Here is a 25,717-nt window from a genome sequence, read left to right as displayed (position 1 = left end):
TGATTGGGTTTCATTGACCTAGTAAAATTCTCAATTTTTATGTTTTTTTTCATTTGTCTATAAAAGCAATACGGATGTGTAATGGTTTGATTAAATTGCTGATATATTTATTTATTTTACTAATAGTAGAATGTAATTGTATTTCACTAAAAGTAGTTCGTGATCTGGTTTTTTTTTTTTTTTTTTTCAGTTTTATTTATATATGTCTATTTATTTATTTTTCGTTTTTGTGTGCAGAATGTAAAGCTTGTTCAAGAGAGGGAATACTGACTTAGGGACTTGTTTATGCATCAGCATAGCGTGCTCGAGAAATTTCTAACCACGTGATGCAGGGCTTCTGATTATTGTTTAGAAATGTTGAAATGTGTTTATGAGCATAAAATTTGTTAAGGATAACCTACATTTCGTCCCAACAAAAGGTGTGTGGAAAAGTACTGTTTAGTCTATCTTTGTAAGTTAAGTATTTAAGGAAACTACATTTTCAAGATAATAATAATTGCCGCCGGTTATGCACGGTGTATGTTGTTCCTCTCAGCAGAGATTTGCGATTACAATTTGACGATCACAATCGTAATTTTTTTTTTTTTTTTTAATATTTGAAACCTCATTTCCTCATATTTGAAACCCACATTAGAAAATAACGTTTATTTTCCACGGTTTTGATTTTGCAATACATTTGGAATTGGATTGCAACACTGGAGTTGAATGCCAGTAGTTTCATGTGACATTAACTCCGTGGAGATTATGCATGTATTTAAGTAAAGTAGACGAAATATTCATATTATGAAGCCAAAAAAAGGAAAATTAATATACAGTATCTGCAGAACTTAGCTAAGAGCTATATATATATATACACACATTCTCCCAGCTGATATACCTGTATATGACCTAGATTGCCAGATATGCATAATGTTCTGTTAAGAAGAGATGTTGTGGAATTACGCAAAGCTTGTGATTATTACAAGCTAATGGAATCAGAACTTGGAGGCAGAGATGGTGGTGCATGGAAGGTGGTCAAAAAATGTTTGAAGAAGGCAGCATCAGAATGTGTACCCAGAGTCAGAAGAATAAATCAGGAGGGAGGTAGATGGATAAATAGCATCATTAAGCAAGAGTTGCGGACAAAGAGAAAATTATAGGGGAACATAAGGAAAAAAGGTGATTAGCATGCCAATGAGCTGTATATGGCACATGTAAGAAGGGTGACCTGTATAGTAATTCTTCTCATCAGCTAGCTTTCTTCCACAATTGACCAAAGCCAGTTATGAGAGAAAGCTAGTGGAGGAGGCCAAGAGAAATCTAAAGAGTTATTTCAGTATGTGGCAAGTAAAAGGAGGTATGACTTTAAAAAGTACTGATGATGGGGAAGTAACAAGCAAACCAAATAGTTGAATTACAGGCTGAGCATTTTGCAGGAGTGTATCATCTGGGTGGTGATGTTGCAATTCCAGATGTGACATTGACTGATGGGAGAATAGAAGGTGAAGAAATGGGGTGCTGAAAATATTGCAGAAATTCAATGCAAACACAGCTATGGAATTAGATAGCATATCAGCCCATGTATTACAATAATGTTCAGTAATGTTAAAATGGAGTGGAAAGAGGACAAAATAGGCCCAATGCATAAAAGAGACTCCAAGAAACGAGTAGCAGATTATATGCCAGTCAGAATCTCAGAATTGCTGGTTAAGATGTTGAAGACATTGACGAAAGACAAAACTTGGGACTGAGCAGATAGGAATATGATTCTCTATAAGGAACAACATGGTTTTGTGAGGTTAGATCATGACTCATAATTTGCTTACTTTTTATAATAAAGTGATAATGTAGCTATATGGGGGAAATGGCAACTCGGTGATATTGCTAGACCACAAAGGCATTTGACAAGATTCCACACAGAACTCTTGCATAGGAGCAAATGGGGATGGATATGAATGTGATTTGGATTTAGAGGTTGACTGATGGACAGATATCAAAGAGTGGTTTATTATTTCGTGACACCTACAAAGAGTCCAAAGACTCATCGAGGGAGGGCACCTACTATACAAATCTCCATCTCCACCACTTAACTCACGAACTGCTACTACTATCATCATCTATACCAATGACATCTACTGCCTGCCTGCCACCACCACTAGTATTTTTTGTCTTCATTCAGGATGAAAAACCCCAAGTTTCCAGGAAAAAACCCTGCTACCTCCATATGAGATCGGCTAACTCACCTTCAATTGAAAAAACCCATATAAAAGAGGAGTTGAGTCCAACAGAAGGCATGTGGTTAGTGGTGTACCACAGGGCTCAGTACTTCCTCTGTTGTTTAATTTGTGTATCAGTGATGTAGGAAATGAATTGACAGGAAATATTTACTTGTTTACTGATGATGCTAAACTTGGAAGAGCAATAGTAAAGGAAGGTGATGCAGAGATCCTGTAGGAAGACTTAAATAGACTAGCAGTATGGGCAAAGGTAAATGGTTGCCAGTTTAATGTGGCCAAGTTTAAGTTGATGATGCACTTTGGAAAGAGTTCACTAGCTGTGTATTATATTGATGGGACTGAACTGCAGGAAACTGATGAGACCTTGGACATAGGGGGGGTGATTGTTCACATTGCGAAGGTAGCCAAAAAAGTACATAAGATTACATTGTTGTTGAGGAACAACTAACAAGCAGGAATATAGGTTATTGTCCCCCATATATCTTTATAATAAGGCCATATCTGGACTATTGCACACCAGTCTGGACCTCCAGATTCTGTGGGAATGAAGAAATGATGGAGAGGATCCTGAGGCAAGTGACAAAGATTATATCAGGTGTGTGGAATGCTATGTATAAGAATAGATTGAGGGTCTGTGGGCTTCAGACATGAGTTGATGGTAAAAAGGGTGATGGCAATAAGTTATTAAAGGGGTTTTATAGGATTGACACTGGTGACTTTTTTTTTCAATACATAGCAGAAAGGGGAGAGAACAAGGAATCGCTTACGGAAATTTTGCAAGAATGGTTATCAATTGGTTAGGACTAGATTTTTTGCTTGGAGTGTGGTGAATAGATGGAATTGGTTACTAGAAGTGGTTGTGAGTGCTTCATCACTGAATGAGTTTAAGGAGAGGTATGATAGGTATTGTGTAAATAATGGATCCACTCCAATGAGTTCTAACTCCATGGAGATACCTGTATAATAACATAACCACAAACTAAAGGTTGTATAACCTATAGCATATCAGTGCCAAGTGTGGACAAGAGCCTGAGAAGAAAAAAAATTGTTATGTTATGTTCTTTGAGTAGTTAAAGGTTGAAGTTAGGAAATCCAAAGACTGCAATCTGTTTTTCTTATGAGTTTCCTTGCTAAACGCTATTCTGATATAGTGCATGAAAAGAATAACTAGTGGAAAAGGTGGCATGAATGTCATATAATTTTGATGGCACACTTCCTTATTGTCTCTTTAGAACAAATACAGTAACTTACATTTTCTGCAAACATAAACCATTCATTCTTGCCTAATGGCCTGTTACTGATCTGCTGTCCAGTGACTAGTTACCACTTTATAGTATAGTTTCCACTTGTATGATTTGATATGTGAATTATTGTACTATTTGTCTAACTGCCTGCATTGGAATGATATATACTGAACTTCCACTTCATGACTAATTTGTTTCACAGACTTCATTGTTGTGTGAAAATGTAATGTAAATGCAATAATTCATTGTATTTTGGTAGTTTGTTCCACTACATTGGAAGTTGACGTTTTATCATTATTATTATTATATATATATATATACACACACATATAAGTCTGCACGGTTAGCCTAGTGGTCGTGCGCTTCGCAACCATATGCCTGGGGAAGGAGTGTCCTAGGTTCGATTCCTGTCGGTGACGTGAGGAGCTGAAGGATCTTCTTTAGCAATAGCCAAGTTAGCCTGTCTTGGGCGTGGACAGTAGGGGTTTTCCCCCCAGTTTATCCTGGGGTTTTTCATCCCACAAAACAGGCAAACCAGCCTTGAGAGCTTAAGACTACAAGACATAGGATACACCGGGACATAGGGCTGACACCTTATCTTCTGAACGGTTTGAGGTTCAATGATTAATAAACCCTGGATAAAACGCCCACACACTGGCTTCCAGCCAGTGTGTGGGCGTTGATTTAATTGTGCTGCCAGAAATCAGTCTCATTGTGTTATTTAGTTGGTTATCAACAAGTTTGACATGTATGCTATTTAGCCACACTGGGAAGCAATATTCGGCAACAGAGAAAACTAGACCAAGAGCTGTAATCCGCAGATTATCGGCTGTTGCTCCCCATGTCATGCCTATTAATTTTTGTATTATGTTGTTACGGGTTCTTAACTTCAGAAATGTTTGTTTGGTGTTGCTTGTAAGAGAGCGTGTGGTCCAGGGTCACGCCCAAGTACTTTGGAAACTTATTGTGTCGTAGTAAACATCCTTCAAAGAAGATATGTAAAGTGACATCTGCCATGTGATTATTAAGGTGAAAGCTTGAAACTTCTGTTTTGTCTGGATTGAGCTAGAGCCTCCATTTTTTTGTAATATTCATCTATTGTTTTCAGATCCTTTGTAAGCACCTCTTCAGCCTGACTCATGTTTTTGTGTCGAATGGCAATTACAGTGTCATCAGCATAACAGAACTTGCGTGAAATGTTTACATGGGACAATGCTAAGAAATTTGTATATAAGACCTTCACGCCATACTGTATCATAGGCTGCTGCTAGGTCTAAGAAGACAGCTGATGTTTTTTCTTTCTTCTGAAATCCAGCTTCTATGTATGATGTTAAAGTGAGCACTTGATCACAGCAACCACATTTTTCTCTAAAACCAGCTTGTTCGATCAGGACATGCTGCACGATTGGTATGGACAATCTGTTGTACAGAAGGCGTTCTAACATTTTATAGGTGCAACTCAATAAAACAATAGGTCTAACTTTTTGCCTCCTGGGGTGGTTTTCCAGGTTTAAGAATAGCAACTATTTTTGACTTCTTAAACTGGCTAGGTAGTCTGCCAATCAATAATATATCAAAAAAGAATTCATAGAGCCATTTTATAGTATTTGGCCTGCTATTAATCAGAAATTCAGGATGAACACCGTCAAAGCCTGGGGCCTTGCCTGCTTTTATATCTTTTATGATGGCTTTTGCTTCATCTATAGTGAAGATTGAGGCATATTGTGAGAAAGCAGGGGCATTTGTTTTTAAAGCTCTAAGTTCTTTCTTAACTTTCTTGGTATGTTCACAGTCCCTAGGTGCCCTTGACATATTAACGATTTGATTAGCTATTTTCTTAGGGGTGATAATTATGCTTTTTCTGTTAGGTAGATTAGTTGTGGATAGTTGTTGGAGAAGATTCCAAGCTTTTCTACTTGATCGTTTGAAGTCAAGGTTTTCAATCGTATCAATCCATTTTGTTTTTCGAGATGAGTTCAGGCTATGTAATATTCATCTGCTATTTCAGGATCTTTACTTTTCAGGAACTCTCTATAGAGATGTTCACTCTCTTCATTCCATCCGGGGACATAATCTTTTCTGTAACCTCTAGGGATATATTTTTTCGCAGTTGATATGATTGCTCCTACAAATCTCTTGTACTCTGCAACTCTAGCAGGTATCCAACGAACACATTTATCCAATTCATTTGCAAAATTTCTTCAATTTGCTTTTTTAAAATTCCAACGCAGTTGTGGTAACCATCTTGCTGTAGGTAGTGTCATACCAATTTCTAGTAACACTGGTCGATGTTGACTGTGTGGGAAGTTAGAAAGTGCATATCATCTTGCTGGTAAGGGTTGCCCTTCTGTGTTTATTGAAACAAAACATGAGTCTGGATTAGACTCTGTTTGCCATGCTGATGATCTCAAAGTGTTTCTATCCTTGGCATCAAATACAAGGTGTGTATATTATTTATTTCTGCCCATTGAACAAGGGTAGTACTGCAGTCATTGTTATCACGGTACTTCCATTTTCATGATGGCTATTAAAATCACCAATCCATACTGTTGGATGTTGATAAGTAGGTATCACATCTTTTGACCATGATGTTAAAGGAGGTTTATAGACATTGACTATTATTATGTTGTGAATTTTCACACTCACAAGATGTGTATCGTTATCACATCTCATTGTCAGGACAGAAGCATTTTCTATATCATCCTTGATATATGTTGCAATGCCATAATTCCAGTGGTATGTAGCACCAATCAGAGTGTAACCAGTTATTTTTCCTCTTCTATTAAGGTCGTCTTTGTTTTCAGCATGCGTTTCTTGAAGAAGCACAACGTCAATGTTATTTTCTTGTAGTATTTTGCAGCGATGTCGCATTTTGCTCTGTTAATTCTCTCGATATTCAGTTGATACATCTTAATGCTTAATCCCAGTTTTTTGTCAACATCATCAATAAAATTAGGAAAATCAGTTGTTTGGCTGCATGCCTTAGCCAGGAGAACAAAGTGTTAGACTGGCTGCCAAATCGCTCTAGCTCAATTAACGTTCCGCAAGGTGCACCACGAGGAGGCGAGCTAGATTATACCCCAATCAACTTATATATCTCTGTCATATCTCCTGTTATCCACTGATCAATCAGTTTCTGTAATAATCCACAAATCTTCAATCTCTCCTCATGTAGAGCATTATACTGTCTTACTACCATCCCTGAATCCATTCCAAGTCATTTACATCTCCAAGAAATCCAGGCAACAAATTTGTGAGCAATAATCCATATGAGGCCTTATCAAAGCCTTATAAAGAGGAATAATAACCTTCTTATCTCTGCATATCAGGATGTTCCTCAATAATCAGGCAATCCTATGAGCTGTTTTAGCCACTTTTGCAATAATCCCTCTAAATCCAACTCCCTATCCACCAACACCCCTGTACCCCTTGCTTCATCAAGTTCCTGGAGCACTTCCATCAATATGGTACAATGCTGGTAATCTTTTCACTCCAGTTTAAATTATCCTGTAAAATATCAACATCATTTTTGTTGACTATTACTTTACTTAATTTTGCATCAACTGCAAAATTAAGTGAAGTATTCAGCTGCAAACAACTGAATATTTCCCCTCAGATTATTTCCTGTATCATTAATGAGCAAATTAAACAGTAGTGGTCCAAGTGCAGAGCTCTGTGGCACGTCACTAGTCACAGGCTTTCTACAGGACTGTGCGCCTGTAAAATCCACAACACTAGCTTCATATCCATACCCATTTGATATAACTTATGTATCAGGATTCCATGTGGTATCCTATTAAATGCCTTTGCAAAGTCCAACAGTATGACCAATTAGCCATTACCTTTATCCAGTTTGACTGTCACCTTATTATGGAGGTAAGTTACTGAAGCATGACCTAGCCTTCACAAAGCTGTGCTGCTCCCCCATACAATATCTCATTCGTATCCGCCCAGTCCTGAATTTTATCTTTAACCAACTTCTCCAATACGTTGACCACAACTCCAGAAATGCTAATTGTCTATAATTAGCTGCTTGTCTAGGAACCACCTTTATTCAGTGAAATTATTTTTACTTCTTTCCATTCCATTCGAACTCTACACAAAGTGAGACTCAATTAAACAATCGGGTCAAAGAGACTGCTAATTCCCTAGCACATTCTTGTAATGCATTAGTTCATATCCTATCCAGTCCCATAGCTGTATTGATATCCAGATTATTTAACATCCTATGTAGATCAACTTCCTCTATCCTTGCCTCCACATTAACCCTTGACATATCTATTACTGTAATATCATTGCCTGGATGATACACTCTTGCAAAATGATTATTCAATAATTCAACTAGTTCATCTGCTTCAATCACTTCTGTACCATCTGCATTCTTCAAAAATCCTTCTACTGTGGTCATTCTTTCTTTTGCTTGCCACATACTGAAAGAACTGTCTCAGATTACTCTTAGCTCGTTTGGCTAATATCCTCTCATACTCCGATTTTGCCTTCCTCACCATGCCAGTTACTCTTCTGACCTGTGAGCTCATGGGCTTGCTGGTCACCTCTATCTAAGAATCTCTTCCACATGCTTTTCTTTCTTTTTGCTTAGTGCTGTAACTCATTCATTTAATTCCCAGTTTGTTAATTCTCTTGGTATGCAGTTAGTTGTTTATTCCTTCAAACACTGCTTTACCATTTCCCATGCACTGCTAACATCTTTTCCCTGAACTATATATCCTTCCATGATACCTCTTAGACCACCAAGTGTATATGTTGCATCCTATCCTTGCCTGTCACATTTCAGAACTTTACACTTTGGAACATTGAACTTATAGTTCAACTCGCTTGCCCATTCATACAGTCTGTCAAATCCTCCTGTAAGACTGCAATATTGACTTCTCATTCTAGTTAAACCTGCCATCCCATTTGATCCTATCATCAGTTAAACCCGTCCAAATATCATTAATATACAAGTTAAACAACAGTGACCCCAAATCAGATCCCTGTCGCATACCACTAATGACTTTCTTCTTTTAGGATACTATATTCTCTCCCCCCCATACACAACTTAATGATGCCCATCTGAAAGCTAATCATCTATTCAACTCACTAATCCCATTCATTACAGTTTAGTTACCAACTTGTCATGTGGCATTACACCTCTCCTTTTGTAGGTGCAGTTGTCATTTTGCACTACATGAGTAAACTGCTAAAACATAACCTACCTCTAACAAACCCTTACTGACTTACAGAGAATACTACTATTATCCTAACTCTGTCTTCAACATCTTAACCATAACTCCAGATACACACACATTGGCCTTTAATTTATAGCCTGAGCCTTATCAGTATCTTTGTGAACTGGAACAGTTTTATCCTCTTTCTTCTCCTTTGGAATTTGTGTTATAAGACTTGTTAAAAGGATATACAAAGGCTACTATTAATATGTCATAAAGTCCTGTTGCCTTTTTGGTATTTTACTTATTCTTCATATATCGCTTGCTTACTCACCAGCAGTCCATCCTCTATTTCCTCTATACTAACTTTTAATGATGTCATACTGATCAGGATGAAATACCATGATCATGGCTGAATACTTCAACCATATCCTCTGTTAACATTATTTTACCGTAATTATTTTTTCTTCTACTTCCTACATGTCAAAAGAACTTCTAGGATTTTTTTTACTTTGATTTGCAAATTTCTGTTCATATTGCACTTTTGCTATCCTTTTCACCTGTGTCAGCTTCCTGGCCTAATTCTAATACTCTTTATGCAACTAATCATTACCATTCTTCATCTTATGTTGTCTTCAGTGCCTTCTTCCAGATTTCGTGCTCTTAATCTCTTCGTTCATTCCTTCCATGTGGATCACTTGATCGTGGTGGAGAGGATTTTCCAGTGATGGTACCAGCCCTTTTTCATTCTTCCTCTTTTTCTTTGCCTTTTCTCCTGAGTATGTTTTACTATCCTGTCTACCATACCACCACCACCACTAGGATTCAATGCCTTGCCACTGTGTCTGCTGTGGTGTGTGACCCAGACATCTCTAAAGCGGGATCCTTGTAGTCTTGCTTTCTGCTTCAGCAAGCAAGACATACAGTCCTGAATGGCCCAGCCAGGAGCAATCGGCTAGTGGGCTTGCATGCAAGGTTCAATGGTGTTGCATTAAGTCTCCTTCCGCAGTGATCCAGGGATGGCCCTGAGGTATAGCCTCCTGCATAGTCCTGATGTTCCCAAGTGAGTGGGAACACCAGGGTTTTCCATGGTGGGTGGGAAACTGGTATAGATTCAAATCCTCAAATTTTTCAGATGCCCTCACAAGGTCCAACCAAGTAAATATACTGTTGATACATCATTTGATAGCAGAAGTAAGAAACAAAAGACATCTGACACCAATATGAATATACCAGTGTTTCTTATCAAGTAAATATACTGTTGATACATCATTTGATAGCAGAAGTAAGAAACAAAAGACATCTGACACCAATATGAATATACCAGTGTTTCTTATCATGCCACAGCTGAAAAATAAATCAGAAAAATATTAATAAGGATTTAGGACCGGTAGGATCTCCTATTAAGAAATTGCTCTAGTCATATTCTTGTGGAAACGTGCAACACTCAGAACCATATTAATGGGTGAAATACCAATTACAGTAATACCTCATAAAACAATAAACTCTTCTAGATGAATGATATCAAAATGGGATGAGTGTTCCAGATGAAGAGATGTTCCAAGCATAAAGATCAGGGACTGACAGGATTGTCACCTCATTTTGACTAGAAACATCATTACTTTTAACACACTTCCAACATTTGTAAAAAGTAGGATGTTTGAACTTTCCTATTATACTGTACATCCCTAATCTACTGGAATGCTGTAAATGTGAGAAATATGGGCATGTCCAAACTGCCTGTCATGCCTCTCATGCCTAATGTGGTAGTAAAGAGCATGATAACCTTGCTCTGCAAAGAAAAAGCTAAATGTGTCAACAGTTAAGTAGATTATCCAGCCTACTCCTATTATAGACAGAAGGTAAAAAAATAAATATAATTGATAAAAAAAACAGAACAAAATATATCATATTAGGATGCAAGGAGGAACTAGCCACCATCACCACACCTGTTCTGAAATCTTAATCTGAGAGGGTGACAGTTAAGAAAATATCAAGAGCAACTAAAACTCATATGTATGTCTATTTAACCACCTGATGATTTCACTAGGCCTGAACTTTATGATTATGAGTGCATCTTTGTGGAGCTGATCAGTCACATGACCAACTATATCATTCCTGAAACAACTCCGAAAATAATCTTATTCGATGAGAACCCACTTGTCAAGAAAATTATTGCAGTGATATCACTGAAAGATAAACCACCAGCACCCTTCCCCCCCCCCCCCCCACACACACACCCCATAGAAAAAGCAGATACTTCTGTATCCACCAAAAGTAAGCTAAACTCACCCAATGATCTTAATGCATCAGATGATGTATTAAACATTTTTCCAGTGGAAGAGATTGACATTGGCCATCCATATTTACCTGAATCAGTAGATAAATATAAGCCTAACAAAGGTAAGCAAGTCCTCAACCTCTTGGAAATTGGACAGGTCTGCAAATCCAAAAACAGTGGGAACATTTTTAAACTGCAACTATCGTAGTTTTGTCAAAATATTGATATTAGTTCTGCTGCATAAACAAACCAGTGTTACTGTCAGCAGTAAACATAATTAAAACTCAGTCATTCAAACATCTTACTGTTGTTCATAAAGACAGAACTGGAGATGGTCTTGCTGATAATTGAGTAGCCAGCCATACTTCATTCTAGCATGTTCATCTTAATGCTGTTCTGGACCAGTATTGATTGCTTGCCTGCCTGCCTGTGGGATTTCTTATTACAGTTTGTACTATTTATTTACCGCCAATTTGTGAAGTAAATGAGATTGAACTTGATAATCTTCAATTACAACTGTATCATCCCATATTTCTCATGAGGGACTTTAATGGATACAGCACTCTTTGAAGTAGTGCCAACATAAATAGATGAGGTCATATCATTGAGTGAATGCTTGGCGATCATGACCTTCCCCTTCTTAATCATAGTCAGTACCTTCTTCCATATGTCTACCCCATTCATATTCTGTAATAGCTTTTACAATCAGCTCCCTGCCATTTTTCCACTGCTCATATGGAATGTCTAAGAGAATATCTATAGACACAACCATTTTCCTGTTATTTATCTATGGAAGTGACAATTTTCCTGTTACTTGTACTAGATCCTCACAGGAACTGTGTTCTCCTACAGGGATCTACATCCACATGGAAAATGGACCATGATCATTTGAATACTTTTTCTCATCTTGCAAATTTAATGCTGAAGCAATGAAACACCTGTCTGTGAAGCATGTAACAGATTATATTGTCTAGGTGGATGTACATCCCTGTAGGAGAACACAGTTCCTGTGAGGACATAGTACAAATAATGGGAAAATGGTCGCTTTTGGAATTGCAATATCTGCAATTCCAAAAACATCATCTCAGTTTCCTCTTCATCCAAATCATTGGCAGAACCCAGAGTGCCAACCAGCCAAAATAGTTCAAGACAGAGCATCAAGTATATTTTATATATGCCTTGCCACATCAAATCTGATAGCTTACAAGCATTATGTTTGTAAGCTATCAGATTACAAAGCATGTTATATGAATGAATGTCATATTCATAAACAATGTTGGAGACCTAATTTACATCACCAGTTAATCAAACAACTAGTGCAAAAATTGTATGGGATAAATTACAGAAAATGAAAGGTAGATACAGATCTGTCATTTGTATATTTTGAAACATAATGGATGTGTTGTAGCTGATCTCAAAGCAGTGTACTGTTTCCAATCCCAAAGCATCTGCAATATAAGACACTTCGAGAGAAAATTTTGCTAGGATATCCACATTAGCATTGTATCCTCCGAAATTGAAAGCGACTAAGCTTTATTACCAATTGGCTAGAACCATACAATCAGCTATATGTTAAGGACGAACTAAAAATAGCTGTTTTATTCCCTCACTCCAGTGCAGTAGGGCCTGATAATACCCATTATGAGATGATAAAACATCTTCCATCTTTTATAGGGATCTCCTTCTCTTACTATACAACAGAATACTTACTGAGAAAGAGTTTCCAGATTCTTGACATAAGTTAATTGTCATTGCCATCCCAAAACCAAGAAAGGATTTATCACAAGTAAATGATTATCAGCCTATTGCTCTGACCAGCTATGCTTGTAAGATATTGGAGAAAATGGTTAATGCCAGATTATGATGTTTTTATAAGCAATGATCTTCCCTTCAGCTCACAATGCGGCTTTCATAGACGTCATTCAACAATGGATCATTTAGTCTATGATCCATTGAGAAATATATATAAGAGAGACATTCCTGAAACAAGAACATGTAATTTTAATGTTTTTTGTCCTAAAAAAAGCTTATGCATAGAGATAATAAAAGCCTAGATATTAAAAGATCTGTAACCTAGGTCAGGGGGTGTTCAACCCATCGATTGCAGAGCGATTTTTGTTCAATCTCTTGTGTATTTGCATTCCTCCTTACAAATTTAATTAAAACTGAAAACATAATATTTTATTTATCATTATTTTGTATTATTTTTAATTTGCTTTAAGTGTATTGCTATTGTTTATTTATTTTTCATTAAAATTGTCAAATCAGTAATTTTCTTATAAGTCTGGGTAAATGAATTAATTTGGATCAGGGGAAGTCAAACAGCGAGCCGAGTGAATACGATTATAAGCAAAGTGTAAAAACTCGATTGTAGCTTAAATATTAAATATTCCAAAGCACATTACATCGATTTTTTACTTAGGTTAAGTCCCATATGAATATTGCAAAAAAAAATAAACTTTGTTTGTCTCAGTATAGTTTGTATTAGATGTTTTTGTAAATAACTCTTTTGAAGCTAACTGTATATACTGCTTTAATAAGAATATGTTAGAGTGTTAAAAACAAAGGCAATGTTTTTGTCGCCGAAGCTGTACATGGCGGCATTAGAAAGATTGTTATTGAAACTTGTATGAGAAAGGCTTGCAGACTCTAAGTGTAAACATCTCTGAAGTCAGTCAGAAAGAGTTCAAACAACTGTGCCGAACTTGAAACTTAAGATGAAAGACTCATACCGATTCTTTGGGGGGTTGCCAAACTTCATGCGAGGTCTCAGAGGAGGCCTAATAAAAAGGGACTGAAGCAAGCAGAAGGGGTCCCAGTTCCAGAATTGCTGTCAGAGAGGAGGCCACCCAGTCCAGAGTTGCCATCAATGAGGCTGCCCGGTCCAGAGTCACCGTCAGAGAGGCTGCCCGGATCCACTTTGCTTGAGAGAGGAGTTTCCTGCTTCCAGAAAGGAGCTTCTCGGTTCGAGACATCGCTAGAGAGAGACTACTTCTAGGCCACAGACAAGGTTTCAAATTGCCAAAAGGAAGAGTTCCAAATACAGAATACAGACATTTTATAAGATCAGAGCTAATTGCCCAATAGCAGTCATCATGACATGGATAACGTGAGTCACAGTCTTGAGTAACAAACAAATTATTATTATTATTGTATGGGTCTAAGACTCATCGAGACCCATGGAGTCTAAGACTCATCGCAGGAGATCCAGACTATCCACATAATCTATCATACCTTTCCTTGAACCCATTAACAGACAAAGCACTCACAACTGACCCTGGCAGCCCATTCCACTCATTCACAACTCTCCAAGCAAAAAATGTAGTCCTAACATCCCCCTACTAACCACACTTTTATTCGACTTCCAGGGATGACCCCTTGTTCTGGTCCCTCCAGCCAAGTGCTGAAATATGAGGGACGTCCAGAAAGTAAGTTCCATTTTTAAATATTTTCATTATAGTGCTGCAATTGCAATGGTGCACATGCATGCTGAGTCTGTTGATTCATTAGCAAGGCGTTGGTGCCATTTTCATACATTTTCGTAGTGCGTACACTTCTTGGTGTGTATTTATAATGTCTAAGAAAATCGAATCGCCTGCGACATGTGAAATTAGGTCACTTATCCATTTCTTGAATGCGAGGAATGTTAAAGCAATAAAATTCATTTGCAAATTATTCATGATAATGCCCACCCACACACGGTCGGCATAACACAAGAACTTCTTACCACCTTCGGCTGGGAACAATTCCATCATCTTCCATATAGTCCTGCCAAGTGACTTTCACCTGTTCAACCATCTGAAATCTTTCCTTGGTGACTGGTGGTTTCAAGATGACGACAAAGTCAAAGTAGTAGTCAATATGTGGTTTGCGTCACAGGTGGCAACCTTCTGCGATGAAGGTATATAACTGTGATGCAAACCACTGTTCAGGCGCTTATCATAACAGAGCAGTGCCCCGTTATGATAAGTGCCTGAACAGCGGCAGAAATTATGTAGAAAAGTAGTGAAAGATGTCTACTTTAATTCCCAATAAAGTTTTTTTTGTAAGTATATTTTTGTTTCTCTGACAGCCCATTGGAACTCTTTCTGGACGTCTTTTGTATTTCCGCTGCATCAGTCCTATAAGGCGTTTTCAATTTCTTTGGTCTTTTTTCATCCTAATCAAATTTATAAAAGAGAAATAATAACTTCCTTATCTCTACTTATTAATGTGTTCTTCAATAGCCAAGTAATTATGGGCTATCTTAGCAATGTGCTTCTAAACTTGAACTCTCTGTTTCCATCACTCCTAAATCTTTGACTTCATCTATTAATTTGGAGCAGTGCCATCAATGTGATTCATAGCATGTAATCTATTTATCCCAAAATGCATAACTCCACATTAAACTACAATAAATTTAGTTTAATCCTTACCCAAGTGAAGGCAAACAAAGTTTGCGCTTGAAGTAGTTCAGGACTAAGGCAACTTGTAGTACAGGTGGACCAAGCTCTCATCACCCCTTGTCTCGGTATCTCCCATAATGCAAAGTACATCTCCTTGTGGACATGTATAAAGCTATGCATTAAGGGAAGGGCCACTACCCAGACCGGTTTCAACCTTTATCGAGGTCTCGTCAGTGGGAGGCAGACCCAGAAGTGGTGATAGTAAGGCTAAGGCAAAAGCAATGGAGAGGTCATATTTACTTATACGAGTTGCCAAAAGGTGTACCACCTTATTATTAATTTACTCTGGATTTAGAGAAAGATGTTGGAAGTTTATTTTCCACTTGGTTAGACTATAACAAATTTAGTTTAATCCTTTACCCACATCAGTTTAATCCACATTAAACTGATACCCATTATTTTTGGCCCATATTGATAGCCTATTTAAACCATCCTGCAAGCTCTCCACATCACCTTGATTAACTGTCATACTACTTAATTTCACATCATCAGCAAACAACTGAATATTTTCTTTCAGGTTATTTCCTATATCATATATGTACAAATTAAACAGCACTGGTTCCAGCACTGAACCCTGTGGCACATCACTAGTAACCTGTTTTAACCTCGAATTCATTCTGCCTTATCATATACCATTATTTGATATCTGTCCAGCAGCCACCCTCTTATCCACTTAACCAGTGTCATATCCATCCCCATTTGTTCTAATTTGTGCAGCAGAGTACCAAGTGGTATTCTCTCAAATGCCTACAGTGTCAAATGTCTTTGTAAAATCCAGCAGAATGCTATATTTTACAAAGACATTTGACACTGTATAGCCATTTCCTTTACCAAAATCTGCTGTTACTCTATTATAAAAAGATAGTAAATTACTAAGACATGACCGACCCTTCACAAAGCCATGTTGTCCCCTCATAGAGTATCATGTTTTTATCCACCAATTCTTGAATTCTCTTTTTGACCAATTTTTCCAGTACTTTTATCACCACACACACCTGAGATACTGATTGGTCTATAATTTGCTACTGCAGTCTTAGAACCTTTCTTATGCAAGGGAATTATTTAGCCCTCTTTCCACTCCTTTGGAACTCTACCAGAGCTGAGACTTAAAGAGCCTAGTCAGAGGCATTGCTAGTTCCTTTGCACATTCTCGCAAAACCCGAGCTGATATCCCATTTAATCCCACACCTGCATTTACATTGAGATTCTGCAATATCCTAAGAACCTCCAGTTCATCCACCTCTGTTTCCCACATTAGTATCTGTCACATATGTTAAAGCAGTAACCTTGCTAGGATAATATACCCTTGGAAAGTGGTGACTCGGTAACTTGATTATTTTATCTGCTTCTGTCACCTCGTGACCATTTTCATTCATTAAGGTTAATCTTCCATAATCATTCTTCCTCTTACTTGCCACATAACAAGAGAACTCTTGCAAATTCCTTTGGCCTGCTCGGCTAGATTCTTCTCATAATTTGATTTTGCCTTTCTTGCCTGAGCTTTGTACTGTTCATGAGTTTGCTAGTCACCTTTCTCCTTATATACCCTCCACAGTATTTCTTTTGCAGCTTGTGCTTAATGATATTATTCATCCATCTAACTCCTACCTGATTAACCCTCCCTACCTTAGGTATATAGTTTAATATTGCTTCCTCTAGATGACCTTTAACTATTTCCCATCTACTACTAACATCCTTACTCTGCAGTGCTTTATGTCATGGCACAGATTTAAGCTTCTTCCTAAGCTTGCCGTAATCATCTACATATACCCTTTCTTGACAGAATATTTCTCTTCTTGTACTGTTTCCCAAATCAAGACCATATGGTCACTTTCACCAATCGAAGGTACTATGGTCACATTTGTTATGGATAACTCTTCTGATCCTATGACCAGATCTAATACTCTCATACCCCCTGGTCCCCTCCATCACATGCTGCCTCAAGTAATTATTTCTTAGTAGGTGTATAAATTTCATTTCCTTCCTGCCATGTGATCTTTCTTCCTTTCAGTCTATATCTTGATAGTTGAACTCCCCCATAATAATCACTCGACCTATACTCATTGTACTAATTTGGCAATGCATGTCTTCCAGATCATGTGTGGAACTTCCTGGCCTATTACAACAACCAACTATATGTTTTGTCTTACTGGCCTTAATCTCACACCAGACTGATTCAAATTAATAGCCACCTTTCTGTCTATCTCCTGTTCTTTTTGATTGCAATTCATCAGCTATCCTCAGCAGTGCCCCCTCCTTCATCCTGTGTTCTCTATCTTCCCTGAAAATACTAAATCCTTCACATTCTATCCCTAACTATATCATCTGCTGTTAGCCAGGTCTCACTAATGCCTATTACTTTTGGCAAGGTTGTACTAATCAATGGCCAAAACTCTTCCCACTTGTTCATGATACTTTTGGCATTAGTACATAGAAACTGCAGCATCCCTTTAGGCCCCACCCATCTTTACTTCCTGAATTGACTATCCTATTCAATATTTTTGTTTGAGAGACCAGATTCTACACTTCGTCGTTCTCACACTCACTTACCTCATGTGTATGCCTTCATACAAACTCACCTGCTTCCACCCTAATTACTTAAGTTTTCCTGAATCTGCTCTTCAGTATGCTTGGTGAACAAAACTCTCTAGACACCTAACACTACCAAAACCATTTAGACAAAGTCCATCAGCAGTGTACAAATTCTTTCTATCAAATACAGACCACAGATCCACAAATCTTACATCATTCTTTCTACGCAACCTACATATAGACTTGTTAGCTAGCAATGTCCTCTTCCTCAGTTCACATCTATTGTAGTGTTGTAGGAGACTTATAATCTTCACCTTCTCACTCTCTAGTTTTTCCTCTTCTAACAACTTCTTTACATCCTTCCTCAGAATACTTCTCTCCTCTCAAATCAAGTGTGCTAACCAAGACAAGCCATTCCTTCGACTTACCTTTTTGCATCCGGATTGTGTGACTAAAATCGTGAATCACGATTTTGTCACATTTTCATTAAGTATTCCCATAATCAACGAGCCTCCATAAATAGTTTTCTCTTTAACTTGTTTTTCTTTTTTGTTTGCATTGGTCTTTATTACCACTTTGGACTGCCTTCTTTCTCTTCTCGGCCTTGCTATTCTTGCTGCTTCTGCAATTTTTCAATTTCATGCTTTGTATATTTGAGTGCAAGTTTTCCACTGTTTAAATGTTTTCGAACATTTTTCATTAGAAATGTTAAGTGTTATTATTTTCCTTCTAGTTTTTTTATTTATTCATGCATCCCTGATGAAGGGAAACAAAAATTTTTTCACAAAACTAGTCGAATTAAAACATAGTTTCTATTTGATATCTTTGTGTCTAGTTTAATACTGGAAATAGTTCTAATATATCCTTTCTCCACAGAAGCTTCTACAACATGTGTATATGCTAATATGAGAAGTATCAGGAACAAGAGGGAGGAATTTTTGGCATTGGTTAGTGCAGCCTCACTAAAAATAGGTATTTGTGAGACTTTGCAAACAGCAGATGATGTAGTTCTAGGGATAGAATGTGAAAGGCATAGTATTTTCAGGGATGATAAAGAAGCTAGTGTGGCCAGAAGGGTACTGCTGATAGCAGATGAATTGCAGCAAAAAAGAATCGACAGACAGTGGACAGCAGTTCTTTTGAGGCAGTCTGGTGTAAGATGAGGCCATAGACAAAATATAATGCTGGTTGTTGCTATATGCCAGGGATTATTTGGAAGACCTGCAACAGCAAATTAGTGTGAGTACATCTTCTGAGAGATAATTATTTGATTCAGCATGTGATGGGGTGGACTCTAGGTATCAGAGTATTGGTTATGGTCATTGGATCAGAAGAGCTATCTATAACCAAAACGACCGCATTACCTCTGATTTGAGAGAGTGATCATGTGGTCTTGACTTGGGGGGTGGGGTATATGTGGTACCAGCACTCCAGAAATGCAACTTAAATCTACTAACTGTAAAAAATTTTTACTTGCACAAGGTATTGGTTCGCTGTATATAAATATTGTTATAGGCAATGTTTAAAAAAAAAACAATTAAATGTTATGTTGGAAAAGCAAAAGCATAGTTTATTCTCACTATACATTACACATAATTATGTGTAAATATTCTTTCCTTTAATGTGGGTTTAAAATGTACATCACAGCACAGCACAACTCAGTTTGTATTTTCGTTCATAATGAAGGTTGAATTTACACAAATTATCCATAAAATTTAATGGGAAAGACTAATAAAATGCACAAAAACGGAAAAGTAGGTAATTTTATAATTTATAATTTCTGTTTTATTATTTTAATGAAATTGTGAGAAAGGTACAATTTTTATTAAAAATAATATTGCCTGTTACATATTTGTACTGTATATACATGTAAGTAATATTGAACTAAATGAATGCATTGATGAAGGCAGACTCACCTTTTTGCGATGCACTCGGTCACACGATTCATTCTTTGATTTGTCTTTGTAAGATAATTGTATTTTTTAAATAACGGTATTAAAATGTAGACATAAGGAAGTTGTTATACCTCTTTATAAGGCTTTGATACATCCACATCTGGATTACTGCACTTGGGTCTGGTTACTTGGTTTCTTAGAGATGAGGAAGTTGTGTAGAGGATCCTGAGATGAGTAATTAGGATGGTAGATGATGAGCGGTCTGTGGAATGCTCCCTATGTGTTAGGGAGAGAGGACAGATTAAGGGTTTATGGTTTGCAAAGTTGGTTGATAGGCAAAAAAGAGAGGATATCATAGAAACGTTTAAGTTACTTAAAGGGTTTTATAGGATTGATGCAGGGAAAATGTCTCATATACATGGGCAGAACAAGAGGTTATCCCTGGAAGGTGAGTAAGAGTGTGGTTAGTAGTTGTGTGAGAACTAGATTTTTCACTTGGATGTGGTGAATGAATGGAATGGGTTGCTGGAGTGAGTTGTTTGTTAATGGGTTCAAGGAGAGGTATGATAGATATTGTGTGGATAGTTTGGGTTTCCTGCAATCAGTCTTTGGGTTCCATGGAGGTGCCCATACAATAATAATAATTATTATTACCTTGAGCAATGCTGTAACCTTTGGTTTAGCACAGTATGATGTTTGCTGTTCGTACACTGATGAACTCCTAATCAATCAATTAACCAACCATTTCTTTATTCATCCTTTTGACACCTTCATTATTCAGTCATTTGACCTTCAAAATACATTTACATGTTGATGCAGTTGAACAGCTCTTGGTCATTGTGCGAACAGAATTTATCTCCTTTCTGCTTAATTCCTCATTCGATGCCTTAGCTCCAAGCTATTTCTTAAGATTTTTATAATCATAGGTCTTGTATTTCCACATGTATCCTTTCTTCACTGAAGTCTTCACATGACTGGCTCCCACCTAGGTGATCACCTGATGATCACTTTTACTATTTGAAGAGAAATATGATACAATCACAGTCTCATCTTCTGATGGTATGATCAGATCTAAGATTCAATCCTCATGTCCTCTCTTACATACTTCCCAAGATAGTTGGTCCCCCGAAGTAATTCCTTTTGCTTATTCTAAGCTGTCACTTTGTTCCAGTCTATATTGCCATAATAAAATCATCCATCATGATCACCCTTCACTTATTCATTAACCCAAGTTCCCTGTACATTTCTTCACCATCATCTACACTTCCTGGCCTATAGCTACATTCAACTAAATATCTCTTCTCATTAACCTCCACCTCACTCCATGCTTCCTCAAAATCACTGTCACTATTTCCCCTTGTGTAGACATTCCCTTGCTATCATCAACCTCACTTCCCTTCTTATCCTTTCTGTCTTGAAAAACCATACCCTTCCATTTCTGTTCCTTTCAGGATATCATCATCCAATCATGTTTCACTTATTCTTGGTCCTAGAAGGGAATTACTATGTTTATTTATGAATACCTTCTGGCATTCATAAATAAACATAGCACTTCAAGGTCTATAATGAGTCCTACCTATGCTTCTTTTCATGTGTAATTTCTCTGCACCTGTCCATATCCAATCACCTTTACCATGTACTGTTGTCTCTTCACGCTCAACTATTACATTCCAGGCCTTCTCAGTCCTATGCTGACCATTCCCTACACACTACGTGTTTTTTTTTTTTTTTAGCCATAAAATTATTATTCTTGTGAATACAAGTGTCTTATAAACATTCATTGCTGTTTTCATCGTCCATCTCCTTATGTCGTCTCTTCCTGTCTATCCTGACTCCTCATTTTCCTGTTATCTTGCCCTGATCTCACACCACTACTCTCTTCATTCATGCACTTCAGCTCTAACTCTTTTACTCGTCTGATCTTTCACATCATCTGTTATCTCTGGTCTCTTGTTCATCTCCTTTATTATGCTTTCTTCTAGCAAGTTTCCAGTTGACTCGCACTAAATCCATTTAAATTCAATCCAGCACTTTTGTACAGTGTCATCCTTTCCTTGAGTGCATTATGCACATTAAAAAACTGTGCTCCTTCCCCCCTCACACAGTTCTGCCAGTGTACTGTTCATGACTTGCTCACTGTCTGAACTTGTCATTACTGTACCTTGGCAGCATACCAATAACCTTTTTTACCATGAGGTTATCTCTCTCTCTCCCCTGAATAATTTCCTGGTATCCATCCTCTCAGTCTCCTTCTGTCCAACCATATCATCTGCTCCCACAACCACCACTAAGTCTTTTGCTTGCTTGTTCACTTCTCATATCCAAAGCATGCAAAATATCTATTTTTAATAAAACAGAAGAGTTGCTGACAAAAAGAAAAAAAAAAAAAATTGAATGCAGGATTTGCGAAAAAGTGGATAATTCTGATGATTGGAAATTATTTATGTATATATTATTGTGTAAAAAAAGTGTATAGTGATCATCAGTGAATAAAAGAAAATTCTTAGAAAACTAAGTGAAATCTAAATAAAACTTAGAATTAAATATGCTATAATAAGCACAACAAATTATTATTATTATTTTTGACACCTCCAATGAGTCTGAAGATTCATCGCGGAAGGACACCTACTATATAACACTTCTTCTCCACTACTACCAGTCACCTACATCAATGCCATCTACTGCCCACAACCACCATCTCCACATGTAGTATTTTTGTCTGTAAATTGCGTGCGTTCTAAAGGGCCAATTTGTCTGTATGCGGGACGAAAAATCCAAGTTTCCAGGAGAAAAAACCCTGCTACCTCCGTATGAGATCGGCTAACTCACCTTTGCTTGAAAACGTCCATATAAAGATTCCTCCCATCATGACGAGAATTGAACTTAGGCCTTTTCTAATCGATGGGCACAACGTACCATCGTTCTTCCTATTGCACTGTGGAGGCACAAATAATTAATGACAGCAGCACCCAGGTGGTACCCTCCCAAATAATAACTGGGCTCAGGTTTGCTTAACTTCAGTAATCAGATGAGAACTGGTGCTTTGAAACCGATCTAGCCGCTGACAAGCGTACAAGATAATTTTCTGCTCCATCAACCTATATGTATTCCTGCCAGCATAGATGAATCACCTGATGAACATTATTAGTTCATTTGATTAACCCTTCCCTCTAGTTATTTGCTTAACTGCCAATGTATAGAATTTTCATATTAATTAAAAAATAAAATAAAAAAAGCCCTATTAATTTAACCTGAAAGACAATTTTATTTTGTTTAATGTCAATTAGAAACATTTTAGTTTATGAAATAAGGGGTGCACTTGTAAACTTTGCCTAGGGTGCAAAATAACCTGGCACTGACAGTGAGTCCAACAAGATCAAATACATAGTGGAGTGTTGTTACAAACCTAGTGGATCAATTGCAAGTGACAAAGAAATGCATTACCAAATAAAGATGATGGGTGAGAAATGTATAATCATAATGGGGGACTTTAATTATCTGAACATTGATTGGGTAGCAGTGGAATCTCATGAGAAGAATGACACTGAATTTGTTGAGATGTTGCTGGACAACTTCCTTGAGCAGTATGTGACAGAAGGGACTCAAGGTCAAAAAAGTGCTGGGTCTGATTATAGTGTTAGAGGGAGTTTCAGTTAAAGACAACCATTCTGTCTCTGGTTGGTGACAGGAATCATAATATTTTTCTACTTGAAGTTAGAACTACATTGCATGCTATAAAGGATTACTTGTTTCCTGCTTCCAGCACTATACTACTGACTCTGAGGTGCAGCTATAAACAGAAGTTAATTCAATTAAATGTTCTCCTGAGTGGGAATTAAATAATTTTAATTAAAGCTGTTATACCTTATGGAGTGTAATAACACTTCCATTACTTTCATAGCCAGTAGGGAGATTAAGAAAGCTAGACTGAATTTTAGCTAACCTAAGCTAAAATAAAAATGACATAATTCCTAAAGTATTATACAGCCTATTATTACATTTTCCAAAGACCATTTGATGGAAACATGACAATAGTATTTTTTTTATTATTATTATTTCGGGCAACTCCAAGGAGTTGACAGACTCATCGTGGGAGGCCCTAACATCATGTCAAGAATAACTATTCGACATTCACACAGTATCTATCATACCTCACCTTGAACTCATTCACAGTCATAGCACCCACAACGGACTCTGGCAGCTTATTCCACTCATTCACCACTCTCCACGTAAAAAAAAACTAGCTCTAGCACCCTTGCTAACCACATTCTTGCCCAGCTTCCATTTATGGCCCCTAGTCCTCCCACCACCAGTCCTATTCTCAAAAATATCTTCCGAGTTAATCTTATAGAAACCCTTCATTAATTTGAATGTCTCAATCATATCACCCCTTTTCTGCCTATCAACCAATTTTTGCAACCCACAAATCTTCAGCCTGTTCTCATAGGTTCATTCCATAGACCTGCTATCATCTTGGTCACTCGTCTCTGGATCCTCTCCACCTCCTCCATCAAGAAGAACCCTGGCACCCATATCTGTGCACAGTAGTCTAGATGGGCTCATCAACCAAGTGATTTGATGAACTGTTTTAGCCACTTTTGCGATATGCCCCATAAACTTCAACTCCCTATCCACCAACACTCTCAAATCCCTGGACTCATCAATCTCCTTGAGTACGGTTCTACCAGTGTCATATACTGCTGCTAATCTTTTCACCCCAAAATGCATAACCTTACACTTTACCACATTAAATTGACATCCATTCTCCTTAGCCCACTCCTCCAAACTAATCAAATCATCTTGCAAAATTTTGACATCCTGTGCACTCACTATTGCTCTACCCAACTTTGCATCATCAGCAAACAAGTGAACACTTCCTCTCAGATCCTGTCCTATATCGTTAATGAACAAATTGAAAAGTAGTGGTCCAAGAACAGTACCCTGCGGCACACCACTAGTCACAAGCCATCTTTTGGACTCTACTCCTGAATAAACCACTCTCTAATATCTCTCCATCAACCACCCTCCTATCCATCTCACCAACCCTATATCCATCCCCATATGCTGCAGTTTACTGATTAGAATTCTATGTGGTATCCTGTCAAAGGCCTTAGCAAGGTCCAGTAGAATCACTGTAAACCCATTACCCTTGAATTCACCAGTTCAGCCATCACTGTGTTATAAAACGTGAACAAGTCAGTGAGGCATTATCTACCCTTCACAAAACCATGTTGTCCCCCATACAGTATTCCATTTTCATCTATCCAATCCTGTATTTTCCTCTTGACTATTTTCTCCAAGACCTCGACAACAATTCCTGATATGCTAATCGGTCGGTAATTTACAACAGCAGTCTTGGAACCTCCTTTATGCAGTGGAACTATTTTCCCCTCTTTCCACCCCCTCGGGACTAAACCAGACCCAAGACTCAAATTAAACAAAATGATCAAGGACACTGACAATTCGTTAGCTGCTTCATGTATGACACGAGCTGGTATACCATCCAATCCCACAGGTTTTGTAATAGACTACTCAGCTCCACTTCATTCACCACAATTCCCGTGTAATCTATTGGTTCATTCATTCCTGCAATGTCGCCACCTGAATAATATATTCTTGCAAAGTGCTCGCTCAGTAATTCAACTATATCAACTGATTCGGTTACCTCCCTACCATCAGCATTCTTTAAAATCATTCTGCCATATACAATTTTTCTTTTACTTGCAACATATCGAAAAAACTGTTTGGGATTCTCTTTAGCCTGCATGGCTAATCTGCCCTTTATACCGTTCATGTGCCTGCCAGTCACCTTTCTCCTTAAATTCCCTCCATAGTTGTTTCTTATTTTGCAGCTCAAGCTTAAAGGTGTTATTCATCCATTTAACCCTTACTTGATTTATTATTCGGACTCTAGGTATGCAGTCAGCCATTGCCTC

General features: G+C 37.6%; 1 protein-coding gene across 1 annotated transcript in view; it reads left to right on the top strand.

The window, feature by feature from the left end:
• Positions 1–261: 261 nt before the first annotated feature.
• LOC150100283 (hsc70-interacting protein-like) overlaps positions 262–25,717 on the top strand; it is a 192,199-nt gene continuing 166,743 nt past the window's right edge. Inside the window, exon 1 of the mRNA XM_090402327.1 lies at positions 262–419. The gene's annotated coding sequence lies outside the window, so the exon portion shown is untranslated. The remainder of the gene's footprint in view (positions 420–25,717) is intronic.

The sequence above is a fragment of the Typopeltis vanoorti genome, chromosome 13 (assembly GCF_054136105.1).
Source record: "Typopeltis vanoorti isolate ZY-2024b chromosome 13, IOZ_Tvanoo_1.0, whole genome shotgun sequence".
NCBI lineage: Eukaryota > Metazoa > Arthropoda > Arachnida > Uropygi > Thelyphonidae > Typopeltis > Typopeltis vanoorti.
This window is presented reverse-complemented; position numbering and strand designations above follow the sequence as displayed.